This window comes from Miniopterus schreibersii (assembly GCF_964146895.1).
Source record: "Miniopterus schreibersii genome assembly, chromosome: 7".
Classification (NCBI taxonomy): Eukaryota; Metazoa; Chordata; class Mammalia; order Chiroptera; family Miniopteridae; genus Miniopterus; species Miniopterus schreibersii.
In genome coordinates this window covers 30,733,400-30,744,692 of record NC_138108.1, presented here as the reverse complement: position 1 = coordinate 30,744,692, position 11,293 = coordinate 30,733,400, and positions in this window count along the sequence as shown.

Genomic DNA, 11,293 nt, shown 5'->3' with positions numbered 1-11,293 from the left:
TAGATGTTTTGCTTGCATTTAAGAAATCTAAATTAATAAACTAATAAAATAATCTTTCAAGACCTGCTTTTTAAAACATTTTCTACAAATTCCTTTCACCTGTTACTCTCTACACCAGCCACTGCTTCCACTTACCCTCCCCTCTGACTCACCCACCTGTTCTTAAGGATTGGCTCCCACCTTGAGTAAAGTCCTAGGCATCATTGCTTTCTAATGAACTTTGTTTGCTGTGAATCTTCTGCCCTGGCTTCTGTCCCCTTAGTTATAGGACCGTGTTTGAGACTTTGAGTTTCCCAGAGGCGAGTATTCTGTAAAGGGCTTTCTGCTATGTTACAGTGATAGGAGTATAAGAAACAGAGCTTTGCACCTATGTATAAAGTCCATAAGATAGTCCTTTTGTCTCATAGAGTCCGGCCAGGAGAAGTCTGCAGTAATACTTTATATCAGTAAGCCTTAGGTTTAACCGAGAGTGGCAAAATGCCAAAATAACAATGGCCTGCATAAGATGAAAGTGGTTTGATAAGCTGTCCAGAGCTGAAAGGCGGCTCTACCCTAAAGTCCTCAGGGACTCAGGCTCCTTCCATTTCAATGCTCCCCCACCCCCAGACTATGGCTGTTCTCATGGACTGGGACCGTATCTGCATTGTAGGCAGCAAGATATGGGGGGGGGGGGGGAGAAGAAGGAAAGGGTAGGTGATTTTTCACGTCAAGGACCAGAACCTAGTCGCATGACAACACTTAGGTCCACCCCAACTGGAGAGTTGAAGGATCGTTTTAGTTACTGGAAAACTGATATAAAAGAACCAGTGTGTTTTACGTACATTTCTCACCTGGTAAGTAAGCTGGTCCTTTATGCTGTAACATCTCAAGACATTTCAGCATTTTCAAACATTTCCTGTAAGCTTCTTTTTTTTTTTACAATTTTACAAGAGTTCATTTTTACGAGTAAATTTACACAGTTTGAGCCAAATTGGTGACATAGGCCAGGGAGCAGGAAAGATGGCAAATGCTCTCTTCTGTAAACTCCCAACACTCTCCACCAGGTGTCTCTAGCAGATTTGCACAGGCACAGGGAAACATTAAAGGCAAATTGTGGCAAAATTCTTGTCTTGACTAACTGCTTCCAATGGGTCACTTTAAAGCTATATCATCATGTTTTAAGTGCACCATTTTCCTTAAATAACTCATTCCTTTTATTGTGTTTTAAATTTTCATTACATGTGTTTTAACTGGAAAATATGGGAAAGTAAAAGGAAAATCCAACACTACTACTATTGATATTTTAGTCAGTTTCCCTAGAATTGTTTTCCTTCTAAGCATAAAAGAATGAAAATTCCAGCCACAGAGTGAGATAAAATATTTATCATGTAATCTAGCAAAGGACCTGTATCAGAAGATATAAAGGACTTCTACAAATCAACAAGAAAAGACAGAAAGCCCATTTTAAAAATGGCCACAGGAGTCTTTACAAAAGAGACTATCAAACACTGCTCAACATCACTAGTCATCAGGAAAATGCATTAAAACCACACAAGGATAATATTACACCCACCAGAATAGCTAAAACTCAATATCAAGTTTTTGTGAGAGTTTGAAGCAACTAAAAGTCTCTTACAATGCTGGTGGGAGTAAATTTATACAATTACTTTAGAAAATATGTGGTAATATTTAATAAAGCTGACCATATGTTTATTCTGTGACCCTTTTCTAGGTATATACCCAACAGAAATGCATGTACATGTACATCAAAAGACAGAACAAGAATATACACGGCAACGCTATTCATAATAGACAAACCCTAAAAATTAAGCAAAGGCTCAATGACAGTAGAGAGAGCAAGTATGTGATGGTACACCGAAATGGAATGAAACATCATGGATTGATCTCCGCACACAATGCTGAGTGAAAGAAGCCACACCCAACCCAGCATTCTAGTTTCCTGACTCTAGGCCTCCCCTTCCACATCCTTCCCGGAGGGAAAGCACTGGGGTCCTGTTCTCATCCTTGCCCTCTTCTTCCCTGCCCTCTCCCCATTTCCTGGCCTCTAACACCCTTTCACCTCTCAAATTTCCAACTCACCACTTTTGGGCAGACCTCTCCTTTCCTCTGACCTGCCCTTGCACGCACCTGACCAGTGTGCTTTGAGGTGCCTGCAGGAGTTTAAGAAAGCCTTGGCTGGGGTCGAGTCTTAGCTCTGCCACTGTGGGCGACTAAGACTGTGAGTGGGGCACTACTCTCTGCTGCACTCTTTTTTTAAAAAAATATATCTTTATTGATTTCAGAGAGAGGAAAGGAGAGGGAGAGAGAGAGACAGAAACATCAATGATGAGAGAGTCATTGATCGGCTGCCTCCTGCACACCCCTGACTGGGGATCGAGCCCGCAACCCGGGCATGTGCCCTGACCTGTAATTGAACCCCGATCGCCTGGATCCTAGGTCGATGCTCAATTGCTGAGCCATGCCTGGCAGGGCTCTGCTGCACTCTCTTCATTGGCAGGAAGGCACAAGTTTCCTTCCAAGGCCAACATTGTATAACTGATTCCTAGCCAGGCCCTCATTTCGCTCACAACCCACTGGTAACTTTCTACTGGCTCCTAGGCTTTAGCTTTGCATTCAAGGCCTTCTTCCTATCTCCCCACCCTCCCTAAGGACATGAAGAAAGAAAAGCAGGTGAAATTGTCAAAAATCTCTCCTTAGATTTTGAGACTCTTAGCAGAGCTACTTTTTGCTGGGTTTCTTGGCCTTCTACCCTGAGCACGTACAACTTAGGAATTGGAAAAGCCCTGAAGGGAAATTGCATGCAGAGCACCAGGCTCACTGCCCACACTCCTGTTTCTTTCTCCCCAGTCCAGTGGGACAGCTGCAAACTGCAGCTCTCTCTGTCTCACTGCAGGTCCCACAATGAGAATCTGAAAGTACCTTAAGCTTAGCAAAGATTTCTTAAACACTAATGATCATAAGGGAAAGACTGGAAATAACCTCAATGATAATCAATAGAAGAATGGTTAAACCCTGGTGGGGTGACTCGGTTGGTTGGAGCGTTGTCCCATACACCAAAAGGTTTCAGGTTCAGTCCCCAGTTGGGTGTGTACAGGAGGCAACCAATGGATCGCTCTCTCTCTCTCTCTCTCTCTCAAATCAGTAAAAACATATTCCCGGGTGAGGATTTTAAAAAAAGAATGGTTAAAATAAATGATAGTCTATATGTAATAGTACTTATGCAACCAATAAAAAAGGGAGAGTTAGGTCTAGATGCACTGTTATGAAAACATATACATGGTACATTATATTGGTATATGTGTTGCTAAGTGGAAAAAAACCCAGAAACAATTTATAGAACAATGATTCAGTTTGCAAATTTAAAAAAATATTTTTAAAAAGTCTGTAAGTATATACACCAAACTATTCATGGTAATTATGCCAAGGGGTAGGATTACAAAAGAATCTTCATTTTCTGTATCACTGTAGATTGTTTTTAATATACAACAATTACTTTTATAACTAGGGAAACAGTGAAATAAAGTTGATACGACATTTCTTTAAGAAAAAAGTAACATTTGGGCTATAAGTTATATATATATATATATATATACACACACACACACACACACACACACACTCTCTGGAATGTTAGCTTGATGAGCCTAGGGACCTTTTTTTTTTTTTATTATTATTATGGGGCTATGTTCCCAGCACCTAGAACAGTGTGAGTAAGTAAGTGCTTAGTAAATATTGGTTTAAATGAATGACGTTCCCAAAAATATCTGACAAAATGTTAAGACACTGGAGCTAGTTTCATATATCTAGTTATCTCTGAAGGAGTATTATACCTGGTATTATAAAAAAAAAAAATGTAAAGGGGATCACTTGAATATAGACATAGGCTTTTCCTCAAATAACACACATTCCTGAAATATGCTTTAAATGTATTTACTTCTCTGCTAAGACTGTAAGTTCCTTAATATCACAGCATGTTCCTTCTGTGCTCTGTATCACTACATTTCAGTAGAGATTGTACCAGGACTTTGAGTGCATAATAAATATTAACTGGATAATTGCTTGATTATTTATATTTCATTACTTATTTATTATCAATGATAAAAATAATGACCTAATATTTAAGGATGTAAACATTTTTCCTATTTTATTTTAGTAATATTAAATTTAGGTGCGTGAAAATAGACAGAATTATGGTTCCCTTTATATTTTCTATGTGTCGTGTCATAATATTTTTAATTTAGGATACACAGAATAATAGTGATACTGCAATCAAACTTTCAACAACAGCAACACAAAAACTTATGTTTACTCCATCGGGCTTTTTGCTTTAAAGGAAAACATTATTTATCACATAATATTTTAAAAGCAAAAGGATGAAAACACTTGACATAAACAGGTTATAGAGAATCTGTCTAGCTCAAGAGACCTGAAGGATAACCAACAGCAAAAGATAGAATGATTTGAGAAAGAAAATAATGATAGTATTGAATTTCATGTCAAATAATAAATATCCACAAACCAATACTGATATAAGTAAATGATTAAATAAGTAAATAAGTGGGGAAGAAGGGAAAACATTTCAGTAGAAGAGAATTGCAATTAATTACTGTAGAAGGCAGTCCTGGATTAGAAAGTCTTCGGTGGGAGACTGATGAGATCAAAATCCGGTGTTAGGTTCAGTTAGGGCATTGACAGCAATGCCAGTATCTTCCTTTTGATCACCGTACTGTGGTTGTGTAGGTTGTTAACATCAGAGGAAGTAGGGGGAGGGGAGCTCTCTGTTCTATCTTCTCTGTGTGTAAGTATAAGATTATTTCAAAATAAAAGACGAAAGAAGACTGACAATACCAAGCGAAGGCAAGGATATGAATCAGGAGAACTGACAGTAGGCGTAGAAATTCTTGCAACCACTTTGGGAAACTGTTTAGTATTAACTAATAAGGGTGAAAACTTGTATATCCTACGGTTTAGCAATTATGCTCCTAGGCATATACGACAGATATTCATGTATATGTGAGCCAAAGAATGTAAATAATCCAAATGTCCATCAACAGAAGAATTAAAAACAACAACCAACTACGTGGTTTCTTTGAGTATTGGAAATGAAATAACTACACACACACAGCAATGTAATTTTGAGCAAAAGAAATCAAACATAAAAGATTAGATACTGTTTGATTCCATTTATATAAAGTTCAAACACAGGCAAATCTCATCTGTGGGGTTAGAAATCAGAATGATAATTACCTTTGGGTAGAAGGGAGGGGCAGTAATTTGTCAGGGTCACAAATGGACTTTTTGGAGTGCTGTAATGTTCAGTTTTTTGGTATTGAAGGTGATTAGGCAAAGTTTTTATTATATTTATTATAACTCATTGAATTTTACCCTTATGACATGCACTTTTCTGAATGTATTTATGTTCTAATAAAAATTTTATAAATTAAAAAATAAGTATATTTTTAAAATCACATAACTGAGATCCATTTTAAGTGCCTTGGCTTGTATTTGATGCATGTGCAAGGCAGGAAACAGGGAAGCCATTACGGAGATTGTTGCATTAGGGCCTTAGAGTAGTATGTGTAGGGATGGTTAAGATGAAAAGTATTAGAGAGATAAAATTGGCAAGACTTCAGTGTTTGATTGAAGATGTTTGGAGATTTGAAACTTTATGTATTAGGCCATAAGGATCTAATGAATTTTTCTTAGGAGGGGAGGAACATAATGAAAACTGATATTTTTGAAAAGTTAACCCGTGTATCACTAATAGCATATGTTACCTTCTCTATAATTGATCTATTTATAGTCATGAATTTGCTAGTAAATTACAAGCCTCTTGATGGGAAGAACCTGGTTTTATACTCTTTCTATCTCTGCTCCACTATAGATTTATTGTCATTTAAGATGACCATAATTAGAAGACAAAAAACAACAAAAGATTTGGAACTGGATTAGGAATAGACAAGAAGACATCTCGGAAAATACATGAAGGAAATTAAAACACCTATTATTAATTTTAGAGACTCTTATTAAACATGTATAGAAGGATACTTTGGTAAACTAATGAAGAATTATGTATTCAAAAAATAGCCAGCCTCATTCTCAGTGGTAAAACAAAAGAGTCACTCATAATAAAGAAAATAATAAGACAAGCGGGCAACTATTGATCATCGTGAATATTTATGATTGCTTTGTCAGTGTAATAATGTTTTTAAAAACACATATATGTTGGAAAGGAGACCACAGTATCATTATCTGTAAGTTGATATAATCATTCATCTCTGGAAAAATAAAGAGAATTAAACAGAAAGATCTCAGAATTAAAGATAGCCTCCTAATTACATTTTAAGTCACCTTTTAAGTCCAGAGTAAGTCCTATTTTCTCCATGAAACTAATGCCAAGGAAAGAAGGGAGGAAGGTTGGGGGAGCTAAAAGGAACCAACCTCATTACTCTGGTCACCACTGAATTTATTCACTTATTATCATCCATTTATTCAATAAACATTTATCAACTCTCCCTCCGGGGCCCTCCCATTTCCTCCCATATAAAATAATCAATGTCAAGAGCATGATGTTTATCCCCCAAACCGGTCTCAGTACTCATACAATCATATTCCAACAGCCAGGCCCCGCTCCGCCGTCACAATGGCCCGTCTAGGCCGCTGGCTGCGCCCAGCATCCGTTCTGCCCTCTTTTCAGAGTGCACCTGGGTGCCAGTTAAAAACTCTACTTCTCAGCCTTCCTCGCAGCTAGATGTGGCCATACAGCCAAGCTCTGCCACTGGAACTGAAAAATAGGTGACATGCACAACTTCTTATGTTCTCACGAGGGAGGAACGTTCCCCTCCTCCTCTCCTCTTTCCCAGTGACTGGCATGTGAACACAATGGGAGGAGCCGGAGCGGCCGCGTTGGCCTTTGAGAAGGAAACTTTATGCTGAAGATGACAGAACAAAAGAGCATAAATGCCCTGGTCCTCAACCCCACTGAGCCACCCATCTACCTAAACTTGTATATGAGGGAGAAACCCACTTTTATCTTGTTTAAACCACTGTGTGTGGACTGTTACCTGCAAACTAACACAAATAAGACAAAATAATACAAATCTTGAGCAAGACAAGATTGCTCTTTGTTTTTGAGGAGCTCAGGGTCCAGCATGGAAAACAAGTCATTACAACAGTGTTTGACAAACGCCGTGTTAGAGGAGGCATGTGGCACATGGAGCCACCGAGGGGCAACGAGCCTCGTCTGTGGAAGACAGTAACGTTCCATCTGGGATCTGGAGGAGTAGAATATTATTCGCTTACTTCTGCTTGGAAAATTTGTTCTCCAGGCATCAGAGACAATACTCTCCTGAGTCTCCTCCTACTTCTATGGCTGAGGTAGGCCTGGTAAACATTGACCTTTTTTTCAGAGTTCTGTCAATACAGTCTCTCTCTCCAGGTGATTCCATTCATCCTCGTGATTTTCAACAGCACCTCAAAGCTGATGATTTCCAAGTCCAGCTCTCTCTCCTGAGCTTTGGATTCGTATTTAATTGCCTACATCACAGCCCCACCTCCAAGTCTCACAGGTATCTCACACTTCTTATGCCAGATTGTGAGCTCTTCCTTTCTTCCCTCCAGCCTGCTCCTCCCAGAGTCTTCCTCTTAGTAAAGGTTATCAACAATCCACCCAGTTGCTGGAGCCAGAAACTTGTGAGTCATTCTTAACACCTCCTTTTCCCTGCTTCCCACACCCAATGTATTGCCAAGTGTGCTGATACATTTCCAAAAACTCTCTCTCAAATCCATCCACTTGTCTCTATCCCCACTGCTACCCCTGGTCCAAGCCACTGAACCTCACCCCTTTCCTCAAGGACAGTTACTTCCTAAATGAGTCTCATTTCCGCTTCTGCCCTCTCCATGCCGTTTTCCACACAGCAACCATAGCAACAGTTTAAAGGCACAAGTCCGACCTCCTAAACATCATTCAATGGAGTGCATTGAATATAAGTTAAAATTCCAAATGCTTAACGCGATGCACAGGTTTCTGTCTGGCCTGCCTCCTGCCTCCTTCCCCAATCTCATCTCTTGACATTTTCCCCTAGCCCACCACTCATTCTGCTGCAGTCACCGATGCTTACCTTCTTGCAGCTTAGGGCTGCTCTTTCTGTGGGAAAACGTCTTTCCAGAGCTTTTTTTCCTGGCCATCTCCTACTTACGCTTCAGGTCTCAGTTTACTATTACTTCCTCAAAGATGCCTTCCCTCTCCTCTGATCTAAATTACAGTTCCTTTATTTTTCTCTTGCACTTAGCACCTAATTTTCTGCGCTGTGGAAGACTGCGAATTGACTCCCCAATCCACTCTCCTTCTGTAGTAATAGAATTTAGCTGGGCGTACAGCCTTGGCTAAAGACTATGTTTCTCACCTTTGCATCCAGATCTGGACATGTGACTGTTTCAGCCAAAGAGATATGAATGGGTAGGGCGTGCAGATGCCGGGGTTAAGTGACTAGGCTTATATTCCCCTCGTCCCGTGTGGTGAGACCCAAAGTGCTCTCTGGACCAGACTTGGAACCCAGGTGTTGTATGGATGGTAGGGCCGCACTATCAGCCTTGGCCTACTTCAAACTGTTGGATGAGAAAAAATTCTTTAATCTTATTTAACTACTAGACTTTTGAATCTGTTACAGTAAAGGGGTCCTTGGATGGGTTTTGAGGAGTAAGGTCTGCTGGCAGCACATCCCGGAGGTGCGGCGCAATGGGAGTGGTACCCCAACGGTGTTGTGCAAGCCTGTGGGACTGCAGAGAAATTATGTGGTCAGATGTCTTTGAAGATTACTTTGGTTGCAACAGAGAAAACTGACTGTATGAGAGAACACATTGAGGCCATAAGGCAGAAGAGAGGGAACCTCATGGGTTAACATAGCACAGAAATAGAGAGCAGAGGTATTTTGAAAGATGGACTCCAGAGGGCTTGGCATTTGACTGGGTGTTGTAGGCAAAATCATTACCTCCTAGAGATGCCCATGTCTTAGTCCCAGGAACTTATAAATACATTACCTTACATAGCAAAAGAGACTTCAGTTCTGATTAGGTTAAGGCTCTTGAAAGGAGATTGTTTTGGATTATTGGGGTGAGCTCAATGTAATCACAAGGGTCCTTAGAAGAGGGAGGCAGGAAGACCAGAGTCAGAAAAGGCCACGTGACGACTGAAGAAGAGGGTGGAGTGATGGGCTATGAGGATGCAGGAAGGGGCCATGACTGAGCAGTGTGAGCAGCCTCTAGAAGCTGGAAAAGCCAAGGAAACAGATTCTCCTCTAAAGCCTGCAGATGGGATGCAGCCCTGTAGACGCCGAGACTTTAGCCTAGGAAAACCCATTTTGGACTTCAGATTTCTAGACCTGTAAATGAAAAACCTGGGTTGTTTTAATCTACTAAGTTTGTGGCAACTTGGTATAGCAGCAATAGAAAATGAATGTACTGGGTGTAGGGGTGAAGGTGAAGGGAGCATCCAGCATAAGGGCCTTGTACAGCCGGGTGGATGATGTGAGAGTGAGTGGGGGGAAGCAGGTCAGGAAGCGTTCACGGGGCACTGAGTGAGGCGGGAGCGCCTGTGCAACGACCCACTGGACAGCCGGCTGCCTGGATCCGCACTCGGGAGAGGCTGCCTCACAGAGGGGTGTGAGGCCATCCTCAAGTATTCTGACTGAAGCCAAGGGAGGGAGTGAGAGCAACCACAGGAAAAACAGAAGAAAGGCCTAGAGCAGCGACATCAACCGGTGAGCCGCGGCAGGCTGGGGTGCCGCAAGAATTTTTAAAACGTGCAATACCTGATTATTTAGCCAGGGGCACTGACCTCTTTCCCCTAAGGTTGTCAATTAAAAAAAAAGAAAAGGACAACAGCCAACACAACAATAGCTGTCCGGTGTGGATGAATCAAAATTGTACCTATTTTTTTGGTGTGCTGCAGAATTTTAGTAATTACTTCACGTGTGCCACGAGATGAAAAGGGCTGAAAATTGCCGGCCTAGAGCCCCTCCGGCAGTGCAGACCTCCCTGCGAGAACATGCCTCTCGCTAAGGGTCTCCTTCACCCCTCTCCAGAAGTGAAGAGAAGACACAAGAAGCGCCTGGTGCAGAGCCCCGGTGCCTACTTCACGCATGTGAAATGCCAGGCTGCTGTCAAATCCCCGCCCTCTCTAGTTGGGCACAAACGGCAGCTCTGCGTGTTGGCTGCTCCGCCGTCCTCTTCAGACTAGAGGAGGAGAGCCAGGCTCCCGGACGATGCCCCTTCAGGAGGCGCAGCACCAAGCGCACGCAGAATCAAGGGGAGTGGGCGACCAGCCCAATGAACATGTTCTGGATTTTTTTTTAAAAAAGAAGAAAGGCCTAGAACAAAGTGAAGCATACAAAGGGGAGTGGCCGGAGCGGAGGAGCAAAACCCAAGGCCTGTGGGTCATAGACGTCAGCGGAAGGGAGTTTCAAGGGAGGACTGTCACTGGTGTCCAGTGCTGCTGACAGAGTGAAAGGTGGATGACATCTTTGCATAAAAACACCCCTCCCCTTTCGTATGTGAATATACGTGTTTGTGTTTACACGAGAAAGCAGAAACAGGATGGTTACGAGCCAGGGCCCTGAAGCTAGACCAGCCAGGTGTGAAAGCAGATTCCATCCCTCACTAGTAGTATCACCTTAATGAAGTCACTTCACGTTTCTATGCATCAGTTTCCTCATTTGTAAAGTGGGATAACAGTACCCACCTGCATGTGATTTTTTTAAAGGGTGAAATGACTAAGTATATGGAAAGGGCTGTGAACAGCGCCTGGTACAGGGTAAGTCCTATCTGGTGTTAGCTGCTGCTGTTATTATTACCTACAGTGCTGTGTTTGCTGTATTATCTAAGAATCACCAGTTCAGCCCAGCGGGAGTGGCTCAGTTAGCTGAGCATGATCCCATGCACCACAGGGTTGCCAGTTCGATTCCTGGTCAGGGAACATACCTGGGCTGTGGGTTTGGTCCCCAGTTAGGGACTGTACGGAAGGCAACCGATGGCTGTTTCTCTCTCACACTGATATTTCTCTCTCGCTCACTCTTTCTCCTTTCCTCTCTCTAAGCATGTCCTTGGGTGAGGGTTTAAAAAAAAAAAATCAATTCTGCCAAAAGAGATAAGAAAAACAAACATAAGGAGGAGAAATGAAATGAAAGCAGAAGCAAATAGTTTGTGAGATAAAGTAAGTAGTGCGTACATGAGCTGAACATGAAAAGGAAGGTTGGGAGGTCCCAGTAGGCACCAAATATTCTTGGTACAGTAACTA